This window comes from Neofelis nebulosa, chromosome 7 (assembly GCF_028018385.1).
Source record: "Neofelis nebulosa isolate mNeoNeb1 chromosome 7, mNeoNeb1.pri, whole genome shotgun sequence".
Classification (NCBI taxonomy): domain Eukaryota; kingdom Metazoa; phylum Chordata; class Mammalia; order Carnivora; family Felidae; genus Neofelis; species Neofelis nebulosa.
Genome location: NC_080788.1, coordinates 38,110,237 through 38,133,207, shown reverse-complemented (window position 1 = coordinate 38,133,207; position 22,971 = coordinate 38,110,237). Strand labels below are relative to the sequence as shown.

The window sequence follows — 22,971 nt, the reverse complement described above, 5'->3', positions numbered from 1 at the left end:
GCAAGGTGTGGCCATATGATTAAGTTCTGGCCTCTGTGATGAGAGCGAGGGTGGTGTGTAAAACTACCAGGTCCTGGGGCGCCTGGGTGGCTCAGTCGGTTGAGCGTCGACTTCGGCTCAGGTCACGATCTCGCAGTCCGTGAGTTCGAGCCCCGCATCGGGCCCCTGTGCTGACAGCTCGGAGCCCGGAGCCTGTTTCAGATTCTGTGTCTCCCTCTCTTTGACCCTCCCCCATTCATGCTCTGTCTCTCTCTGTCTCAAAAAAAATAAACGTTAAAACTACCAGGTCCTGCCTTTGAAGAGGACATGTGTGCCTGCCCCTTCCTCTCTTTCCCTTCTGTGGGCCGCACTGCGGACTTCATGGTGCCCCTCATGCAGGGGTGGGTGGGGGGTGTTACATGTAACAGCAGCCACGCCTACATCCTAACTAATACCTCCATGGATGTGCTGATAGGGAGCCAGGAAGCAAAAACAGAATTGTCTCCTTGCCTTCAAGGAGCTCCAAATCTCATGGAGAAGTCCAACAGGTAGACAAATCCCTCTGAAGTCATATGGCCAGTGCTGTGGTGGGTCAAGGACCTTTGGAGCCCAGCAAGTGCAATGGCCTGCCATCTCTCCAGCCCTCAGCCATTCACACCCATCCATAGATGGATTTATCTATCATCCACCCACTCATTCTTGCCCTCAGCCATCCCTCTCTGCTACACAGCTCACAAGGACCCTGCAGTGATTTTTGGCAGAGAGTTATGTAGAACCCATGCTGATGTATTTTTCTCAGAATCAAGCTGATCAGAGTGCACTTTTTAGCCACAATTTTAACGGATGCCAAGATCATCACACACATGCAGTATAATGAGATTTCAGATCCAAATCACATAATACATGCTTCTTTGGGCAGATTTTTAGATTTTCCTACATAATAAAAATGATGTATTGACTACTTTTTTTCTTTTTCAAGCAATCCCTCCCTCTTCTGAGTCAGGGTGTGACAGTCCAGAGCACAGCCGAGCCTGGGAGACAGGAAGGGCAAGTTTGGTGTTTTCAGTAGTCATTTGTGATGCTCTAAAAGTAAGGGTCATCCATAGCTGTGTATTCCCCTTATTCTCTAGGGCTTAGGGTGAGGTGGGGCGACTACCAAAAAAAAAATCCCAGCAGATTTCATTCACCTCCCAGGAATGAGACTCAAACACTTCGTCTCTCTCTCTCTCTCTCTCTCTCTCAGTAAGGCCACTTAAACAAACTTTTGAAAATCCCTCTTAATAAACAGAAAACCAAGGATGCAGATTATGGCAGAAACATAGGGTATGGAATTTTCTGTTTCATTTAATGAGAAAATATCGTCATCATTAAAAAATAAAACAGTTCACATACTGACCCCCATTAGCAAATATGAAATGTCACTTATCAAAAATGCTGAAAATTATTTGGTTTAAAACATTATGTAGCAAACTTCAAACAAATTGAACTTCGTGGTTAAGTCACAGACCTGACCTGCCTTCTGCGGAGATTTGGCGGGGTGGGGGGGGGGGGGGGGCGGTGGTTTCAGGCACTAGGCAGCCGGGCGCCCGGAAGTAGCCCACCCAGGAGAGAGGAGCTTAGCTGGCATTAGGGATCATCTGAGACTCATCACACTCTCCAGAGCTCCTTGGATTACCAGGCAAGGTTGCCTCTCACAACATTTGCAGGAGGAAGCACTGTCATTCCAAGCTAGCCTCTGTGCTCAGAGTCTGGAAGGGTCTGCCTCCCTCTAAAATATTTTGAAAGTAGCCAACAGCTAAGCTTTGGTGAGCTCTGCCTCAATTTCTTCATCTCTAAAATAAGAATAGTAATAGTGGTGCTTACCTCATGGGGTGTTGTGAGAATTACAGCCCTCAGTTGATGATCATTATCATTACTTAGTAGTAATTATTATTAGTAATACTTCCTCCAGATTGTTGCATGGATTGCAGTATGTGCAAATAAACAGATTTTAAGGGCTTCCTAAGACTGGCAGTAGGGAGGCAGCATTTAAGAGTGGAGGCTTTCTGCCAGACTACCAGCGGCGTTTGTATCCAGGATGGCCACTGAGGAGCTGTGTGCCCTTGGGCAAGTTGCTTAACCTCCCCGAGCATTTCTTTCCTTTTTTTTTTTTTTTTTTAATTTTTTAAATGTTTATTTTTGAGAGACAGAGAGAGAGAGAAACAGAGACAGAGACAGAGTGGGAGCAGGAGAGCGGCAGAGAGAGAGAGGGAGACACAGAATCCTAAGCAGGCTCCAGGCTCTGAGCTGTCAGCACAGAGTCCCACGTGGGGAGCCAACTCAGGAACTGTAACATCATGACCTGAACCGAAGTCGGATGCTCAACCGACTGATCCACTCAGGCACCCCTCTTTTCTCATTTTTAAAGTGAAAGTAATAACAACGCGCATTTCACTACCTGGTAGGAAGAGGCTGGGCTAGGCTTTCTACAGCCAGAGCATCTGAGCTGTCCAAAGGGCCTGGAAAGTGAGGGAATATTATTCTAATAGGATAATGATGTTATTCTAGTAACAGTACTACCTATCTCAAAGGGTAGTTATGAGGCATGAACACATGCAGAGCGCTTTACAACAATGCCAGACAATAACTATGTACTATTATTGTTATCTCCATTTTGTAGATGAGGAAATTGAGGTCCAGAGGCATTGAGCCCCGACCCCAGAAGCATGCCATTAGTGGGTGGTAGGGCCGGCACTGGAATCCAGGGGTTCCGTCAGTGCCCCGCAGCTGCCCAGCCTGGGAACTAGACAGCTCCTCTCCCTCCACTCCCCACCCCCCGGGAAGGCGCCCTGGGAACGGAAAGCTGGCCGCCCTCCAAGTCCCAGGGGCCCTGGAGCCCTGCCCCCGCTGCACCCTCCCCCAGCCTCAGAACAAAGTACACTGCGCCGCGGGAACATTCCAGCCCACTGAAGGCCGGCCGCGCCCCCCCGGAGCTGCGCAGCGCGTCTGCGGGCCCCCGGCCGAGCCCCGCGGAGCCCCTCCGGCCCCTCCCCCCCCCTCCGCCTTCCTGCCCAGCGCGCGTGCAGACGCGATTGCACCGGAGGAATTCGCTCTTCCCTTTCTTAACCTCCCCGACCCGACTCTCAAAAGGCCGAGGGACGCGGGGGGCGGAGCAGATGCAGAGGCTGGCGTCGGCCCCGGCGGGCTCCGAGCTAAGCTGCATTCCCCGCGGCGCCCTGCCTTGGCAGCGCCGGCTCCCGGGCGCGCTGGGCCCTGGCCCGGCTGCCCCCACGGCCTCACTTTACTCCTTCATAAGAAATTAATGCATGCTTTTGTTAAGAAAATAGGACAAGTAGAACTAGGAGAAAGATCTCCGTGCATCCTACCCCTCGGAGACAACTGCTATTAATTTTGATTACGTCCTTCCAGACTTCCCTGTGCACAAAACACTCGGACGTATATTAACGTGGAAAGGGAGCATGCAATTATACCGTTGTTTTTAAATGAACGGACTTTAGTTTTCAGAGCAGTTTTAGGTTTACAGAAAATTGAGATCGTGCAGAGTTCCCATGCACCTCTTGTCCCCATGTACCTGCTGTCCCCATCTTCACAGTTTGTCCTCTTATTAGCATCTTGCATTCGGGTGGCACACTCATCACAACTGATGGACCAGTGTTGATACACTATTATTCATTAAGCCCATAGCTTAATTAAGCTTTCCTTTTGGTGCTGTAAAGTTCAAAGTTCAGATAAATGCGTAATGTCTGTGTCCCCCATTACAGTGTCATACAGAATAGTTTCCCCCACCCTAAAAAAATCCCCTGGGCTCTACCTAGTCATCCCTCCCTTTGGGACCTGGTGCAACCACCGATCTTTTTATGGTCTCTCTAGTTTTGCCTTTTCCAGAATGTCACATAGTTAGTCATACAGTAAGTACTTAGCTGTCCTTCCCTGTGGCAGGCTGGCTTCTTTGGCGAAACAGTATGCTTCTAAGTTTCCTCCATGTCTTTTCATGGATTAATGGCTCATTTCTTTTTAATGCTGAATAATATTGCATTGTATGAATGTACCGCTGTTTGTTTATCCTTTCACCTTTGGAAGGACATCTTGGTCACTTCCAGTTTTGGGCAGTTGTGAACAGGCTGCTATAAATGTTCATGTGCAGGTTTATTGCACTATTTTCCATCTTGCTTTTTTTCAATCACATTATGAATGGGTTTCGGTATTGTAAACACAGATACAGATCATCATTTTAATGGCTACGTAAGATTCTATCACAGTTTACTTAACCAGCCTCTATTGTTAAGCAAATAGATTGTTGTCCTGGATTCTGACCTCCTAAGCCTACCCCAACTGGTTGGTCTACACTTGACAGTATCTTGTAGTTCAGGCTTGGCTGCCTGAGTCTTGTGTTCGAATCCCAGACACCCCATTTACTTACTGGGTGACCCCGGGATGAAGTTCTTAATCCCCTATGATTTGGTTCCTCATCTGTGAAATGGAAATAATAATTGTGCTTATTGTGAAGATTAACGGAGCTGATACACGTGGAGTATTTAGCACAGTTTAGAACCTGGCACATGTTAACCCATAATAAAACGTAGCTCTTATAACAGACAAGTAATACAGAACCTGAAAAGCCAGGGTGTTGTATAGTCTTTGATAGATGTTGGGTGAAATCACAAAGAATGGTGAGATACTCATGGTGAAGGTACTTCAGCGAGTGAGGGGCAGTAGCCGGCAGGCCGAGAAGGCTTCAACAAGAAGGATAGGGGCTGGTTTAGTCTCAGGACACGAACTTCAAGGGAATAGTGGTTTTGTAGAGAAAAAAAGAAGGATCAGTAGTCTAGAAAAGTCAAAGGAGAGCAAGGAGGACCCCTCCCCCACCCCTGGGCCTGTGATCTGTGGGGTAAAGGAGAACACCCAGCGGCTACATGAGAGGGCTGTAAGAAAAGCAATGTTCTCAGGCAGAACCAGATTTCAATGAAGGCAAGAAGAGGAAATGAATGTTTGGAGAGGAGACTGAGGATTTAGGGGATATTGCTGAGGGTGGACCGGAGGTTGAGGTCGCAGTGGAAGAATGGGGAATTTAGGAAGAGCGGGCATGAAATTAATAAGCATAAGAGTCTGTATGAGGGTGGATGACCATCAATGGATGTTGAGTTTTACTATTTTTTAAAACTTTTATTTTAATTTTGAATTTACTTTTTAGATTGAAAAATCTATCACATTATTATAGGACTCTTCTCTTATATTCCATTCATACTATAAATTTTAATGATTTTTAAAAAAATGTTTATTTTGAAAAAAAAGAGATAAGAGATTGAGCAGGGGAGGGGCAGAGAGAGGGAGACAGAGAATCCCAAGCAAGCTCCATACCATCAGTGCAGAGCCGGAGGAGGGGCTCGAACTCATGAACCGAGATTGTGACCTGAGCGGGAATCCAGAGTCAGATGCTTACCCGACTGAGCCATCCAGGCACCCCAAGTTTTAATGATTAATTTCAAATTTATACCAACCCTTCATCCTTAGGATAACACAGACTTGCAGGATGTATTATCTTTTTTATATATTGTTGAATTCTTCACTTTGCTGTTATTTTGTTTAGGACTTTTTTGCATCTGTGTTTGTTAACAAGATTGATTTATACTTTTCCTTTCTTCTAATATCCTTGGTAGGTTTCAGTAACAAGGTGATGCTGGCCTCATACTTTGAGTTTGGGGTATGTTTCCTCTCTTCTATTTTCTGAAACAGTATGTGTAATCACGACAATTTTCCTTCTTAAATATTTATTAGAATTTGCCAGTGAAGCCATCTGGGACTGGAGTTTTCTTTGTTGGAAGATTCAAATTATGAATTCCATTTGTTTAACAGATATAGTACTAGTTAGATGTTCTATTCGTTTTGTTGGTTTTTGTAAGTGGTTGTTTTGTAGCTGCTGTCTCAAACTCAAATTTTTAATGTATTTGAAGACACAAGTTGTTCATCGTCTTATCTCTATAATGTCTATAGGATCTGTAGCTATGTCTTTTTCTCATTCTTAATATTGGTAATTAATGCCTTCTCTCTTTTATCAGTTTTCCCAGGGGCTTTTACATGTTATCAATGTTTTCACAGAACAGTCTTCTAGATTTTGATCATCCTATGTATCTTAAGTTTATTATTATTTTTGCTGCAAGAGTTCCTGCTCTTATCTTTATGGATTTTTAAACATTTGACTTGTTGAAACACAGAGCTACCATATGACTGAGGATTACACTTCAAAATATATTCAAGAGAAATGGAAACATGTTCACACAAGAACTTGTACCTGAATGTTCATAGCGACATTGTTCCCATAGCCCCAAAGTGGAAACAACCCAAATGCCACCAACTGGTAATGGAAAACAAAATGTGTTGTATCCGTACCATATTAGTTTGCTAGGGCCGCCATGACGAAATACTACATTCTGGGGGACTTAGACAATGGAAATTTATCCTCTCATGGTTCTGGAGGCTAGAAGGTCAAGATTGAGATTTTCAGGTTTGATTTCTCCTGAGGTACCTGTCCTTGACTTGCAGATGACATTGTCTCACTGTGTCCTCACCTGGCTTTTTCTCTGTTCATGTGCATCCTTGGCAACTCTTCCTCTTCTTAGAAGGACGCCAGTTCTGTTAGATGAGGACCCCATACCTTTATGACCTCACGGAGCTCTTAAAAGATGCTACTAAGGGGCGCCTGGGTGGCGCAGTCGGTTAAGCGTCCGCCTTCAGCTCAGGTCACGATCTCGCGGTCCGTGAGTTCAAGCCCCGCGTCAGGCTCTGGGCTGATGGCTCGGAGCCTGGAGCCTGTTTCCGATTCTGTGTCTCCCTCTCTCTCTGCCCCTCCCCTGTTCATGCTCTGTCTCTCTCTGTCCCAAAAATAAATAAAAAACATTGAAAAAAAATTAAAAAAAAAAAAGATGCTACTAACTCTGTATATAGTAACATTGGGGGTTAGGACCTCAACATATGAATTTCCGGGGGGCACAATTCTGTTCATAGCGATCTTGTCCCACGTCTGTCAGTTCTCATCGCTGTAGAGAAATTCTGTGTGAATATGCCATGTGTGATTTATCTGTGCTACAGGTAATGGGCATTTGGTTAGTTTCCAGTTTGAGGATATATGAATAGTGCTTCTACGAACATTCTGTACCTTTTAGGTAAACATTAAACATTTCTGTTGGATATATATATATATATATATATATATATATATATATCTAAGAATTACTGGGTCCTTATTTTCAGCCTTACAAGATACTGATGAACATTTTTCCCATAGATAGTTTACACCCTTACCAGCAATTTCTGAGAGTTCTGTTTGTTCCACATTTTTGGCAACACTTGGTATTATCTGATTTTTTTCCTATTTTTTTTTTTTTTTAGTCAATTCTGGAGATAGTGTGAAATATCTAATGATGTTAATCTGTATTTCCTTCATGACTAGTGGAGTTAAGTACCTCTTCTGTGTCTGTTGGCCACTGGAATATAATTTATCGTGAAGTGGATATTCATTTTCTGTTATTTTGTTATTGCTTTGTAGGGCTTTTAAACGTATTCTGGCCAGATAAAAACATCCTCTCTTATTGAAAATATCTTCTTACATACCATGGTTTGCCATTTGACTAACTTTCACCTAGAAGCCACTTTCATTCTTAATATAGTCCAGTCTATCCTTTCTCCCTAGATAGTCAGCTCATTATTTTGGTCCCGTTTTAAAAACTCTTTACATACTACAAGATTGTGAAGATGTTCTCTTATGTTTCTTTCTAAAAGGAGCTTCCCCCCGCCCCCATTTATATTTAGATCTGCAGTCAGTTGGAATTATTTTTCATGTGTGACCTGAGATAGAGAACAAAATTCTTTTTTCCATATAAACGTTCAATTAGCCTGACACTGTATATTAAAATATTTTCTTTCCCTAGTGTACTGCCATGGTACCTTTGCTGTTAAATAGGTGACTGAATAAATGTGATTCTGATTCTATTGATTGGTTTATTTGTCTATGTTAGAACGATATATTTTATCATTCTACTTATACCTTCCATTAGCTTGAAAATTATATACTTTTTAATTTTTCTGTTAGCAGTCACCCCAATGATTACAAATGAATCAGTGGCTTACCAAAGTCTAGTGTTATTTGGTGGTTTTACCGCTTTATTTAGACCACTCCAAATATATTTCAGACTTCACAAGATCTCCTTCTGCTTCTCTCCTCGTCTTTCTCCTCCTCCTCCTTTTTCTTGCCAATCAGTAGTCAGTTAGATTTATCTATTCTCCTGCTTATTTTGTTGCTCTTCATTTCTTCCTGCATCTCAGTATATCCATCTGATATCTCTTTTCCATTTGCCTAAGGAACACCCTTTCGGGTTCCCTTTGAATCGGATCTGTTGGTGATGAAGTCTCTGAATTTGTATTTGTCTGAAAATGTTTACTTTGCCTTCAATCTTGATGAGTGTTTCTGTTGGGTGTAGTATTTCAGCTCTCCGATGATCGCATCATAATTGTATCTTGGATTTCATTGGTTTGTTGAGATTTTTTTATGTCATTCTAATTATTGCTCCTTCAAAGGAAAGCTGTCTCTTTTCTGTTCTAAGATTTTGTTTGGGGGTGCCTGGGCGACTCAGTTGGTTAAGCATCCGACTTTGGCTCAGGTCATGATCTCATGGTTCGTGAGTTTGAGCCCCACATCAGGCTCTGTGCTGACAGCTCAGAGCCTGGAGCCTGCTTCAGAATCTGACTCCCTTTTCTCTGCCCCTCTCCCTCTCACACTCTGTCTCTCTCTCTCAAAAAATAAATAAATGTTTAAAAAAATTGAAAAATAAAAGATTTTCTTTGTGCCCGAGTTTGTGATTTGTCTAGGTGTGACTTTCTGTTTCATAGCTTCTTTGCGAGTTTGTAGTAATTCTTACATCTGTGACTTGATATCTTTCATCGGGTCTGGAACCTCCTGAGCAATTGTCTCTTCACATATGTTTCTGTGTGACTTTCTTCTTCTTCATGTATAGGACTCTAATTACATGTATGTTAAAGCTTTTTAGTATATTGCTTGTTTTACTTCTATATTGCATTGAATTTTGACTCTCCATACAATCTGGATATTTCTTCAGTTCTATTTTTTTAGTACATTAATTCTCTCCTCAGCTTTGTCTCCTCTGCCATTAATTCCACACACTCAGTTCTTATTTGTTGGTTTTGGTATTCTTAATCTCTAGAACTTCTGTTTGGTCCTTTTTTTATGGTTTCTAGTTCTTTGATGAAGTTCTGAGGGAATAAAAGAGTTACTTGGCATATTCACAAGCAGGTAGACTCTTGCCCTAAGGCTGACTTTGGAATCATCTGAGAAGCTGCCGGAACCTATTGCTACATGGACTGTGCCCAGGTGGTGAACAGCTCTCTGCTAACCAACAAAAGAGCTTCTTGGTTTATGGATGGAAGTTCCAAGGTGCATGGAACAGCATCCTGCTTGGAAGCCTGCCATTCTGATTGAAAAATGGTTAAAAACAAATCAGCTCAGTGGACTGAGTTACATGCTATTTGCCCCTCTTTGAATTTTTACTGACTCATTGGGGCAGTGGTCAATGGCTTGGCCATATGGTCAAGCAGAAGGGCAATGGAAAACTGGCCTATTAAAGGGATGCATAGAGGATCTGGTTGGCTCAGTCAGTAGAGCATGCAACTCTTGATCTCAGGGTTGTAAGTTTGAGCCCCATGTTGGGTGTAGAGATTACTTAAAAAAATTAAATATTTGGGGCACTTGGGAGGCTCAGTCGGTTAAGTGTCTGACTTTGGCTCAGGTCACGATCTCACAGTTCGTGGGTTCAAGCCCTGCATCGGGCTCTCTGCCATCAGCGCAGAGCCTGCTTCGGATCCTTTGTCTCTGTCTCTCTCTGCCTCCCTCTCTCTCTCTTTCAAAAATACGTAAACATTTGGAAAACAGATAAAAAAATAAAGTCTTTAAAAAAAATAAAATAAAGGGATGCCCATAGGGGGCACAGCCCTGTGAAAACCACCATGGGAATTTGAGGGGTGCATTAAAGTGGAACATGTTGATGTCCATCTTACTTGTGCTCAGTTGTGATTTGTAAAGGTGACTGAGCGATGACACTTAGAGGCTAATGCCAATGGAATATTTTTATTACTTACATTTTCCGAGAGGGGGTGTGTTACGCCTCACAGGGTGTGACACATGGAGAAGCACCAGTGTTGGGGGGCGGGCAGAAAGGAATGAAGGGAAGACACAGGCCACCGCCTTTATTAGGGTTTCCATGGGGAAGACAAGACAAGGCAGGACAGGGTGACTAGCTTAGGGTTGGCTAGTTTGAACAGTTCAGGTGGGCTCCAGGGCGCAGGGGCTGTTCCCAGTTGTCTGGTCCCTGGCCCTGGGTGGTTCAGGGCAGGGGATGTTGTGTGCTGTGTGAGAGTAAGACAAAGAGGTGTTCAGAGTATGGGCTACAGGTAGCAGGCGAGCTGTAAACAACTGGGGCTGTTAGTTTGGCCCTGAGATGAATGGGTGCCAGACAGACAAATACCGAGTGTAAGAAAATACAGTTAGAACACCATTAGAAGAACTCCCTTTCAGGATCAGCAGGTCACTGGAGCCAGTGAATAGATATCCTGGTGTGCTCATCTGAGGCAGCCACGTAGGTCCGTGAAATAAATAGACATCCGGGGCTGCAACAATGCAGATGCGGGCTGAATTTAGCCATATTCCTTTCGTACCCTCTGAGGCGTGGAGTGCCAATAAGAACAGTTCCATCTGCCAACAAGAGAGGCAGAGATTGCAGATGGCACTAGGGAGGATTTCCTGGGGAGAAGGCCCTGAACATAGCTGCTAAGTGGGCCTGGTACTGGTGGCCCTGGGCAGCTGCAAATGGGTCCTGGCAAGAGCAAATACTCACTCCGCCTGGGCTTTGCCTACCAAGCAATAGAGAGAAACGCTCAAGAGTGCTGTAGAAAAACCGGAACTAGGGGTGCCTGGGTGGCTCAGTCGGTTGAGCGTCCGACTTCAGCTCAGGTCACGATCTCGCGGTCCGTGAGTTCGAGCCCCGCGTCGGGCTCTGGGCTGACAGCTCAGAGCCTGGAGCCTGCTTCCGATTCTGTGTCTCCCTCTCTCTCTGCCCCTCCCCCGTTCATGCTCTGTCTCTGTCTGTCTCAAAAATAAATAAAACGTTAAAAAAAAAAAAATAGAAAAACCGGAACTGAAGACACTCCACCAGTCTGGGCCTCCAAGTCACATGTCTTCAGGCCAAGGAATGTGCTCTATAGCCCATAATGTCCAACAATGGGCAGAGAGATCTCCTCCTCAGAGTCATAGTTGTTTTCGTTTTTTAAAAATTTTTATTTAAATTCTATACAGTGCACATACAGTGCTATATTGGTTTCAGGAGGAGAATTCAATGATTCGTCACTTACCTACAACCTCCAGTGCTGGTCACAGCAAGTGCCTTCCTTAGTACCCATCACCCATCTGGCCCTTCCCCCCCCCCCCCCCTCGCCCCCACCTTCCTCCATCAACTCTCAGTTTGTTTTCCATGTGAAGAGTCCTTGGAGTTATAGTTTGATAGAGAACTGGAATGGGTGCTTAAAATGGTGGTTGTCTAAAATGGGAGAAGACACCAGCATGAAGCGCTGGCCGAAGGCCCTCACGAGTGTGTGCTCATACTCAACGCAGGGGTGCCAAGGCGGGGTCCCTACTAGGTAGACCCCTCTGCTTTTTCAGTGGATTTGGGAACTTTGATGCAAATTCCAGGTGGTCAACTGATTGCAGTACGCCAACGGATGTCAGAACAGACTCCAGTTTTTATCCCCAGCCCCAGAAGGCTGTTAGATATTCCATTCGGCTTCTCCACCTCTCAGCTGCCTCTTGTGGACTTGTCTGATGCCCACTGTGGAAAGACGAACTCCACATTTCCTTTTTCTGAATGTTGACCCTATAATTTTTCATTGCCTGTTGGATCTCCAGTCCTCCAATCAGATGCGTTTCATATCCTGTCCAAAGTCTCTAATTGTCCTCAGCCTGGTAGGCATTATCCAGTCTACCATCCATGGAAACATAAGTCCCTCTTTCCATAGATTTTTTTTTTTTCCATTGTGGGTGAATATACATCGACAGGAAATTTACCACTTAAGCCATTTTAGAGTGTACAATTCAGTGGCATTGAGTACATTTTCAATGTTGTGCAATCATCAGCACTAGTTCCAGAACGTTTTCATCACCCCCAAAAGGAAGCCCCATGTCCATTAAAAAGCCACTCCCCATTCTGTCTCCCCCAGTCCCTGGCAACCACTCATCTATTTTCTGTCCCTAGGGATTTGCCTGTTCTGGATATTTTATGTAAATGGAATTGTATAATATGTGGCCTTTTGTGTCTGGCATCTATCACTGGGCATGTTTTCAAGGTCATAGACCTTTATATACAGTGTTTTCTAAATATTCTTCAGTTACTGTTTTGATTTCTTCTTTAATTCAGAAGTCAGTTAAGAGATGACTTTCTAAGTTTTCTTCCAAGTTTTGTTAGTTTTATATTAGTTTTATTCATCCCTATAACACATAGATTTAGTCCACTTCTGTAACATTTTGTGTTCTCTGTTTTATCCTCTGTGTGGTCTGTTTTTGTGCGTCGCTTTCGGGCGATTTGGAAAGTAGTCAGACTATTTTTAGTTCTCCTGGTGGTCATCCTTGTCATTTTAAATCATGTTTAACTAACATTTCTCAATTCGTCATTTTCAGAAAGGAAACGATGTCATTTTCTCTCTCCTAAGAAAAATGGAGTTATTAGTGATTTAAACAATCTCTCTCGCAGCTGCTATGGAAATGGGTTGGCCATTTCTTCAAAAAATTAAACGAAGCATTGCTATATGATCCAGTAATCCCAATTCCGGGTGTGTATCCAAAAGAAGTGAGTGAAAGCAGGGACTTGAACAGATATTTGTACACCCATTTTCATGGCAGGGTCGTCGTACACAGTAGCCAAATGACAGAAGCAACCCAAGTGTCCATCAACAGATGAAGAAATAAGCAAAATGCAGGCCATGCATGTAACGGATATTACTCAGCCCTAAAACTAAGGAAGTTCTGAGACACGCCACAACAGGGATAAACCCAAAGACATTATGCCAAGTGAAAGAAGCCAGTCAGAAGAGGAGAAATGTGGGCGCCTGGGGGGCTCAGTCGTTAAGGATCTGACAAGCTCAGGTCATGATCTCATGGTTTGTGAGTTCAAGTCCTGCATCCGGTGAGCTCAAGCCCCACTCTGGGTGAACTCATGGCCCACTCTGGGTGAGCTTAAGCCCTGCTTAGGGTGAACAGAAGCCCTGCTTCGGGTGAGCCCTGCTTCCCTCTCTCTCCCTTCCTCTCTCTCCCTCTCTCTGCCTCTCTCTCTGCCCCTCCTGGGATTCTCTCTCTCTCTCTGCCACACCCTCTCTCTAAGAAAGAAAGAAAGAAAGAAAGAAAGAAAGAAAGAAAGAAAGAAAGAAAGAAAGAAAAAGAAAGAAAGAAAAAGGAAGAAAAATATACTGTAGGATTCCTCTTATATGAGGTTGCTAAAGTAGTCAAATACATAGAGACAGAATGGTGGTTGCAGGGCTGGGAGGAGGGGGCATGGGGAGCTAGTGTTTAACAGATAGGAAGTTTCAGCTGGGGTAGATGGAAAGGTCCTGGAGATGGATGGTGGTGATGGGTGCACAGCAGTGTCGATGTGCTTAATACCAAGGAACCGTACACTTAAAAATCATTACAATGGTAGATTTTATGTTATGGATATTTTACCACAATAAAAATGAACAAGCAAACAAACAAGCAAATATCTGTTTCTTTTTCTTCTATTCCCCCCCCCCACCTCCTTTTTTGTGTCAATTTTGGGATTTTTTTTTTATCAACAACAATAAACACAACAACAAAAAGCATTTTCAAGGTTTTAAAAAAAAATTTTTTTTAACGTTTATTCATTTTTGAGACAGAGAGAGACAGAGCATGAACGGGGGAAGTTCAGAGAGAGAGGGAGACACAGAATCGGAAACAGGCTCCAGGCTCTGAGCTGTCAGCACAGAGCCCGACGCAGGGCTCGAACTCACGGACCGCGAGATCATGACCTGAGCCGAAGTCGGACGCCCAACCGACTGAGCCACCCGGGTGCCCCCTTTTTTTTAAATGATAATTCTAACACTTGTATTATTTTCCTGGTCAACATAATTATTACAGTTAAGAATGTTCAGGGGTGCCTGGGTGGCTCAGTTGGTTAAGCACCGACTTTAGCTCAGGTCATGATCTCGAGGTTCATGAGTTGGAGCCCCGCTTTGGGCTCTTGTGCCGACAGCTCAGAGCCTGGAGCCTGCTTCAGATTCTGTGTCCCTCCCCCGCTAGAACTCTTGTCTCTCTCTCAAAAATAAATAAAAAGAATGTTTACCTGTATGTTTAAATAGATGTAATGCTTACCACGAGTCTTTTTATACCTCAGTTTCCTCCTATGTAAATTCTTAATTTGGATTCATCTTTTGGCTGTTTTTCTCATGTCTTCAAATAGAGTGGTAGATTTCCTGTTGATGGAATGAATGAGAAGGATTTCACTTCCTGTGTGACACCTTTGGGGGGGGCCCTTCCAGCCTGGGGATGGGACAGCTCCCTGCTATTGTTAGTTCCGGTGCAGCTCTGTCCCTTTTGGTTTCCCTCACTTCTTGCCTAAACCTTGTCAATTGTCTCTTCATGAAATTTCCCTCAATTACCCAGTTTGAGCCAGCTTCTGTTCTGGCTGGGTGATGCAACCTCTCCCCCAAGCACCCCTTACCTCCTGTCCCTTTTCTCTCTTTCAACCCCCTACCCCTCCCCATTCTTTCTTCCTCTTATTGTCCTCTCCCGTTTGAAGCTAGGTGACAGGCGGTATGTAGGTTAGCATATCACACTCTTCATGCACTCTGTGGTTGCCCTTGTCCCTGGGTGGTCAAGAGCACAATATTCCTTCTTTTGAAACAGCTCAGGATTCTGGTGGATTTTCAGAACGTGCAGTCCATCTCCCAGCCTCTCAGAAGCCCCACCCTGGTCAGCAGTCAGACAGGCTCCCAGTCCTGCCCTATGCTTTCTTTCTTATAGACAGCCCATTTTATTTCCTCGTCTGACATCTTGGGAGGGTGTGTGAGACCAAATCTGTTACATCAGTGTCTAGATGGAGCGTTAGCTAGTTCAGGCCAAGACATTATAAGTTGCATTTTTATTGCTTTCCCAATCCTTGTGTGCAGCTTTTATTGTGCTAGGAGTTTAAAATGTAATAAACAAGAAGAAAAAAAATATTTTAAGTCACTCTGGCTAAAGACTCCAGCCTAACAAAATCCTTAACAGACCCTTGTAAGTCCTGTTGCCGGGGAGTATTTGTCCAACAGACCTGGAACAGTTTAAAAAGGAGGAATGGGGGTTTGGTTAACATTAAAGAAACACAAAGATTTTTCATCTGGCTCTGGGGGAGACCAGAGCCACAGAGGGAACAAGAAAAGAAAGAGGGGATTGAGCATTTTTGCAAACAAATGATAAAACTGCCTTTTAAAGAAGGGGGGGGGAAACCCTTGTCCAAACAAGACTTTTGCCAGGGTAGGAAATCATTTCTGCAATTGTTTACAATGCTCAAGCAGCCCGTCCAAAGTCAACATGGCCTGGAAGCGTTGCCCTGGAGCCTCCTGCTCTTTGCCAGCCGCCTGCCAGCTCGGGCTCAGCTATTTCTGGGACTTAGTTCCCTCCCTTGAAAAACAAACTGGGGCCCTCACTGTCATCCCCAATAAAACCCCCAGGTTTTTCAGGCTTAATCATGTTTTCCAGAAGAGTTGTCCAAATTGGGGCCTGGGTGCAAAGAGTTGAGTTTGGGAGAGCCAGTTTGGGGGGAAGGGGACCTTTCATTTGCAAGGTGCCAAGGTGGAAATTTCCATTGCACTCCAAGATGGCTCCACCTGTGGCTAAGGAAACCCGTTCTGCCTTCAAAGAGGAGACCCTGGCTAGTGAAATTTGTGCCCCTTCCCACAGTTTGTTCCACAAATCTAGAGAAAAGTTTCCTTTTAATAAAAAGCACCATGATTGCTAGTAATAACCTCTTCTGGATACCTCTTTAATATAGATAAATGTCTGTTATCTAATTGATCTCCACCATGAGAAAGGCACTGTTAATCTCAAACATAAATGAGATTGACTAAATAAAGTTAATCTATGTGTCTCCTTGTTTTTGTGTTAGTAATACAGTCACGTGGTTTGCAAATTTTAAAGTGAAAGTAAAGCCCTCCCTTGCACTCTGTCTCCACCTGCCCATAGGTAGCCAGTGTTGTTCATCTCTTGTGTATCTTTCCAGAGGTGCTTTATGCATATAAGCAACTTAGAGTGGCGCCAGGGGAGAGTATCGCACTGAGACAAAGGAGTCCCAGGCCCTAGTCCTGCTTCTGTCTCCAATGTGCTGTGTGACATTGTGCATGCCACTTTCCCTCTCTGGACCTCATCTGTGTCATCTGTGAAACTGGGAATACAAATAGCTAACATTCGGTTGGCTTATATGTACCTGCCACCGTGCCAAGTGCTCCCATATGTATTGGTTGAATTAAGATCACCACAACCGCATAAGGAGGCATCATCAGCCCCATTTATCAGTGACAAAACCAAGACCTCGTGAAATTAAATAATGTGTCCAGGTCATAGCTAATTAGAGGAGGAACCTGAATTTTATGAAGCTAGGTAATCTAACAGTAGAGCTCTTAGCCACCCGAACCACGATGATATTCCTCTGCCTCTCATTGATGATATTGACAATACCAAATGATGGCTTGAGGTGGGAGGCTGTCCCAGAGCTGTTCCTTCCAAGTCTGCTATCAGGAACTGGTTCCAGTTCCTGTGAAGCTCTGGCCAGGCAGCTCTGACTCACTCAGCCCCATTTAGATGGGATGGTGGACAGCTGGCGAAGAGCAGGAGACAGCAGGGCAAGGCTCAGGCACGAACCCTGATGTCAGTCCCCTGCCTCCCTCCTGGGCATCAGGACAACTCCTTAAAAACAATCATTTTAAAATTTTTATCAAAAGTAGTAATGCACATATTTAAAAAGCCAACTAATATTTGAAGGCTTATAGCAAAAAGCATCCGAGAACAACCGCTTTTAACCCTTCTGGCTACTTTTTAATGTATTTATCTCCATTATTATAAATCCGGGGTTTGCTTTTTCTGTAAAAGGGCCAACTTTTCCCATAAAGGGCCACATAGGAAATACCTTCAACTTTGTGGGCCAGCATGTTGCAACCGCTCAGCTCTTCTTGTAGCTACAAAGCAGCTGTAGGTAAATGAGTGGGTGTAGACACATCCCAGCACAACCTTATTTACAAAACCAGAATTGGCCAGTGGGACATCATTTGCTGACACCTGTTCCAATTGCTTTAACTTCTCTCCCTCAATATTCTTGATGTGTAAGTTTAGGGATTACCTGTTCATTTTCTATTGTGGTAGATAAAAATTGACCTTTCTTAAACAGCTTCCCTTTCTGTAGTTGTTTATGTTCCTAAGCCATGCTAATAGAGTTATATTGTAATTATCAGTGAAATCAGTATTCAATGTTTGCTTATTATGACTGAGTAAATACTGTTCTTTACTGAGTCAAGTAATGTACCATGTGACATTTCCTTTCTCATATAGGCTTTATTTTTACCTGGAGTTGATAAGGCTCTCATTCTTTTTTTTTTTTTATTTGCATGGTTTCTTTGACCTTCAACAGCCCCTGTTGGACAATTTTCTACGTGGGTAAGCAGATAATGTGTCAATGTCTCTTTTTTTCAGTGCCATTGTTTTACCAGAGTCTCTCCCAGAGCATTCTAGCCTCCTGTTCCACTGTGGACTGCTCCCTTGAGCTTGGGCTCAGATCCTATCCCAGGGCTTCCTTTCTCCACTTGATCTCTTTTCTGTGTTGGATCTCTTTTCCCCAGATGTGATGTCTTCTTCTCTGACTTACTTCCTCACTTTGCTGGAGCACATCCTCTAGTAGCTGTCCGAGAAAGGGAACGAGGGAGATAAAATGGTGAAGTTTGGTATATCTGGAAATGCTTTTAACTTAACGTCACTGTTGAATGATAATTTTGCAGAATGGAGAGTTCTAGACTAGAAATTACTTTTGTCTCAATATTTTGAGAGATACAGATTGTTATTAGAAGTCTGCTACATTTTTGTTTTTTTATTTTATTTTATTTTATTTTTTTTATTTTTTTAATTTTTTTTATTTTTTTAATTTTTTTTTCATCATTTTTTAATTTATTTTTGGGACAGAGAGAGACAGAGCATGAACGGGGGAGGGGCAGAGAGAGAGGGAGACACGGAATCGGAAACAGGCTCCAGGCTCCGAGCCATCAGCCCAGAGCCTGACGCAGGGCTCGAACTCACGGACCGCGAGATCGTGACCTGGCTGAAGTCGGACGCTTAACCGACTGCGCCACCCAGGCGCCCCAAGTCTGCTACATTTTTGATCCTTAATTCTTTGCATGCAATCTTTTTTCCCCTCAAGAAATTTTTATGTTCTTCTTTTTATTCCTAATGTTCTAAAATTTCTAGTCATTGTGCCAGGCACTCAATAGACCCTTTCAATTTGGACATTCACGTCCTTCAGGTCTGAGAAATTTCTTTGTAATATTTCTTTCATAATTTCCTTCCCTCCATTTTATTTTTTCTTTCTTTCTGACACTCCAATTCATTGGCTTTTAGACCTCTTGGATTGTCCCTTAATTTAAAAATGTTCTTTGTGGGGCGTCTGGGTGGCTCAGCCAGTTAAGCGTCTGACTCTTGATCTCAGCTCAGGTGACAATCTCATGGTTTGTAAGTTTGATCCCTGCATCGGGCTTTGGGATGACAGTGTGGAGCCTGCTTGGGATTCTCTCTCTCCCTCCCTCTCTTTTGGCTCTTCTGCACATGTTCTCTCTCAAAACAAATAAATAAATTTTTAAAAAAGTGTTCTATTTTCTGCCTTTATCTTTTTATTTTTGGAAGAATTTCCTAGACTATTCCTTCCAGTATTTCCATTTAAATTATTTTTATTCTAGCTACCATACTTTAGATTTCTCAAAGCTCCATCTTGTTCTCTGTTGCCTTTTGTTTTTTAATGTTTATTTACTTCTGAGGGAGACAGAGAGCCGTCAGGGGAGGGGCAGAGAGAGAAGCGGACAGAGGATCTGAAGCGGGCTCTGCTGACAGCAGAAAGCCTGATGTGGGGCTTGAACTAATGAACCAGGAGATCATGACCTGAGCTAAAGCCAGACGCTTAACTGACTGAGCCACCCAGGTGCCCCACTCTGTTGCTTTTTATGGTATTGTTTTCTTTTTATGCATTCACAATCTCCTCTCTTACCCTTCTGAGAATATCAAGTATGGATGGGACATTTTTATTTGTGTTATTCTGCTCCCTGCATTGTCCTTGTCTCCCCCAAGTTCTTGTTTTCCTTTTGCTTTATTCTGTCTTTAGTGTTGGAGGCTTTCTTCAACTTATTGAATCTTTGTCTCTTCTTATTAAAGAGTGAGTCACCGAAAAGCTTTATGGAAGTTCTGTTGTCATAGAGAGGGCTGCCAACTGGTGATCCTCACCGAAGGAGACGGAGCAGGCAGAGTATTTTCTGGAGGAGATGCCTAAGTGTCATTATCAACCAAACTTGTTGTTTTCAGCCTTCTCTTTGCCTTCTGCATTACCAGGTCCCCCAGTCACTGAGCCTCTCTGGCTTGCTTCTCGTGGTATCACCGATGTATATAATCTCTTCGGAGTCAGCTGCTTCTACTCTGATATGACTGACTGGGCTGTCTATCAGCTTTTCATCCTCCCAGCATGTTGACCAACCCTTTCCCCCTATTGTTTCCATTCTTGTGCTCTTGTCTTTGTGGGCTTAGAGTTTGTTCTTAGTACAATACCACCCCCTCCCAAAATGGCCTCTTGGCTTCCATCCAAGGAAGTCTATTATCCACACACAAGCAAGAGTGGTCCTTTAAAATGTAAGTCACAAAGGGCGCTTGGGTGGCTCAGTCGGTTAAGGGTCTGACTCTTGATTTCAGCACAGGTCGTGATCTCACTGTTTGTGAGTTCAAGCCTCGCATGGGGAGTCAGCGCAGAGCCTGCTTGGTATTCTCTCTCTCCCCCTCTTTCTGCCCCTCCCCCACGAATGCTTTCTCTCTCTTTCTTTCTGTCTCTCTCTCTCTTTCTTTCTGTCTCTCCCTCTCTCTCTCTCAAAAATCAATAAACATTAAAAAAATTTTTTTAAATAAAATGTGAGTCACAATACCAACATGTGGATATTCCATAGGATGCTGCCCTAACCTCTTTAATAGTCAAAGTGTGATGAAGAAGTGAGCAGGGATAGGGTGAGAGATGGTCCTAGATTTAAAATATTTACGAGACATACTAACAAAATGCAATGTGTGTTCCTGAGTTATACAAACCAGCTGTAAAAAGGCATTTTGGGGGCACCTGGGTCGCTCAGTCGATTGAGTGTCCGACTTCGGCTCAGGTCACGATCTCACGGTTCATGGGTTCGAGCCCCGCATCCATCTCTGTGCTGACAGCTCCGAGCCTGGAGCCTGCTTCGGATTCTGTGTCTCCCTCTCTGCCCCTCCCCTGCTCACATTCTTTCTCTCTCTCTCAAAAATAAATAAAAAACTTAAAAAAAAAAAAGGCATTTGGAGCACTTGGTGAAATTTGAATATAGATATGAAAGAATCATTAATTTTGTCAGGAACAAGCCTGGTATCATGGTTGTGCAGGAAATGTCTTTATTTTCTAGAGATGCATATTTAATTATGATGAAGCACCATGATGTCTGAAAATTTGCTTTAAAAAACTCAGCACACACACAAAAAAAGCGAACATGGTAAAATGTTTAAATGTAAATGTTTAAATGTAAATGTTTAAGTGTTAATGTTTAAATCTGGGTGATAGGTATACATTATCTACTTTCCCTACTTTTACATATGTTTGAAATTTGTTTTTAAAGGAGAGAGGTGAGGGGGGAGTAATATGCTGCTTAAGCTTTTCCGTGGCTTCTCAATTCCTTAAAGTAGAACCCAAAGCTCTTAAGGCGGCCTTCAAGGCCCTGCAAGGTCTGGGCCCCACCTGCCCCTGGACCTCAACCTCTGCTGCTTTGCCCTGTTCCCAGGATCCCAACCACACTAGCTTCCTCCTTGTCCTTACCAAGCCCATTACTGCTCTCTCGGGGTCATTACTGTGACTCTCGCCTCTGCCTGGCATGTTCTCCCTGTATCCCCGTAGCCGGTGGGGAACCCCTGCCTCATTCTGGATTCTGCTTTGACATCAGCTGATCAGAAAGACCTTTTCTGGCACTTTACCTAAAAACGACACCCCCCCCCCCACTTCTCCACACCATTTCCCATTCCCCTTTCCCTGCTTTTGTTTCTTTATAGCATTTATTATCACCTGCCTTTTTTAAAAAAAAACATTTTATTTTTAGGTAACCTCTATGCCCCACATGGGGCTCAAACTCATGACTCCAAGATCAAGAGTCACGTGCTCCACTGACTGAGCCAGCCAGGCACCCCTATCACCTGCCTTAAAAAGAAAATTCTGATAAAATGTACATATGTGAAATTTGCCATTTTGACCATTTTAAAGTGTAGAATTTGGTGACATTAAGTGCATTCACATCTCTGTGCACCGTCACCACCATCCATCTCCAGGACGTTTTCATCTCCTCCAGCTGAGACTCTGTGCACATCAAACACTAGTTCCCCCTTCCTCCTTCCCCTGGCCCCTGGCAACCACCATTCTACTTTCTGTCTCTATGAATTTGACTAGTTTAGAGACCTCACGTAGGTGGAATCATGCAATATTTGTCCTTCTGTGTCTGGCTTATTTCACTTAGCATCATATCTTTAAGGTTCATCCACGTTGCAGCCTGTGTGAGAATTTTGCAGCCCCTGCTGTTTTGTGTATTTATCTATTCATTTGCTTACTGTTGTTGTTGTCCGCCTCCCACTCTCCAGCAGAAGGTATGGTCCTCGGGTGCAAGAGCTTTGCCTGGTTCGCTCACTCACCTACCGCAGTGCCTGGGCATGAGGATGCATTTAATAAATATTTGTTGAGTAACTTGACTCCCATTGGGGCAATCTTTTTTTGCATAGAGCTGGCCTTCTCTGAGCAAGACTTGCCCATTCAGCAAGCACTTTTTGGCCTCCACCGTGCTGATGGAGTGGCAGAGAATAAAAGAAAGAGAAGACAATAAAGCCAATGTAGCTGAGAAGGTAAGAGAGATAGAGTGGATACATGCTTTCATGGTTTGTTTGTTTCTGCCCAACATTTGCTCCTGTTTTTCTGATGACAGGAATGGAATTTTCCCTTGAGGAATCTTCCTTCCCTCCATCTTATCCTCGGTTTCAAGGAAATGCAAGCAACCCAGGCCTGGGATTTTTGTTGCAACCGTTGGGAAACACAGGCACCATTGCACTGAGACCGTAAAACTGGGAGGATGTTAGCCCAGAGTTATGATGACTCCCTGCATTGAAATGGCAATTGAAAGAATGAAAAAATATTCAAATAATGATCAGTAGGAGACCCAAGTGCCTTCCAAACCCAAAGGTGACCCTTAAATGGTTGTTTTTTGGCTACAATAGAGGCTAGTGAGAGAGAGAGAGCGAGAGCGAGAGCGAGAGCGAGAGAGAGAGAGAGAGAGAGAGAGAGAGCTACTTTCTAGGGTGGGGGGTCAAGGAGAGTATGAAGATTGGAGGTTTTCAAAGCTTTGTGTGGGAGGTTCTGCCAGTTACCCACCCCAGTCCAGCTCCCTTCCTTCCCAGGCACATGGCTAGATTCTATTTCCCAGCCCCCCCCCCACTGCCCCCCTGCAGTGAAGGGTGGCCATGTGACCGGATTCTCTACAGAAGAGTGTGAGTGGTGATGATGCGTGACGTGCGGGGACTCGGGCCTTAAGATCGCGGCATGTCTCCTCCTCTTTTCCTTTCCCACCAGCTGGCACCCAGGTACAGTCAGGGAGACCCATAAGCGG

The 22,971-nt window shown here is 43.9% G+C and overlaps 1 long non-coding RNA gene across 2 annotated transcripts in view; it reads left to right on the top strand.

The window, feature by feature from the left end:
- Positions 1-22,971, top strand: part of LOC131516374 (uncharacterized) — a 58,383-nt gene that overhangs the window by 33,351 nt on the left and 2,061 nt on the right. For both annotated transcript variants that reach the window (XR_009264035.1, XR_009264036.1), the window contains exon 3: positions 22,094-22,213. This is a non-coding gene — a long non-coding RNA (uncharacterized LOC131516374). The remainder of the gene's footprint in view (positions 1-22,093; positions 22,214-22,971) is intronic.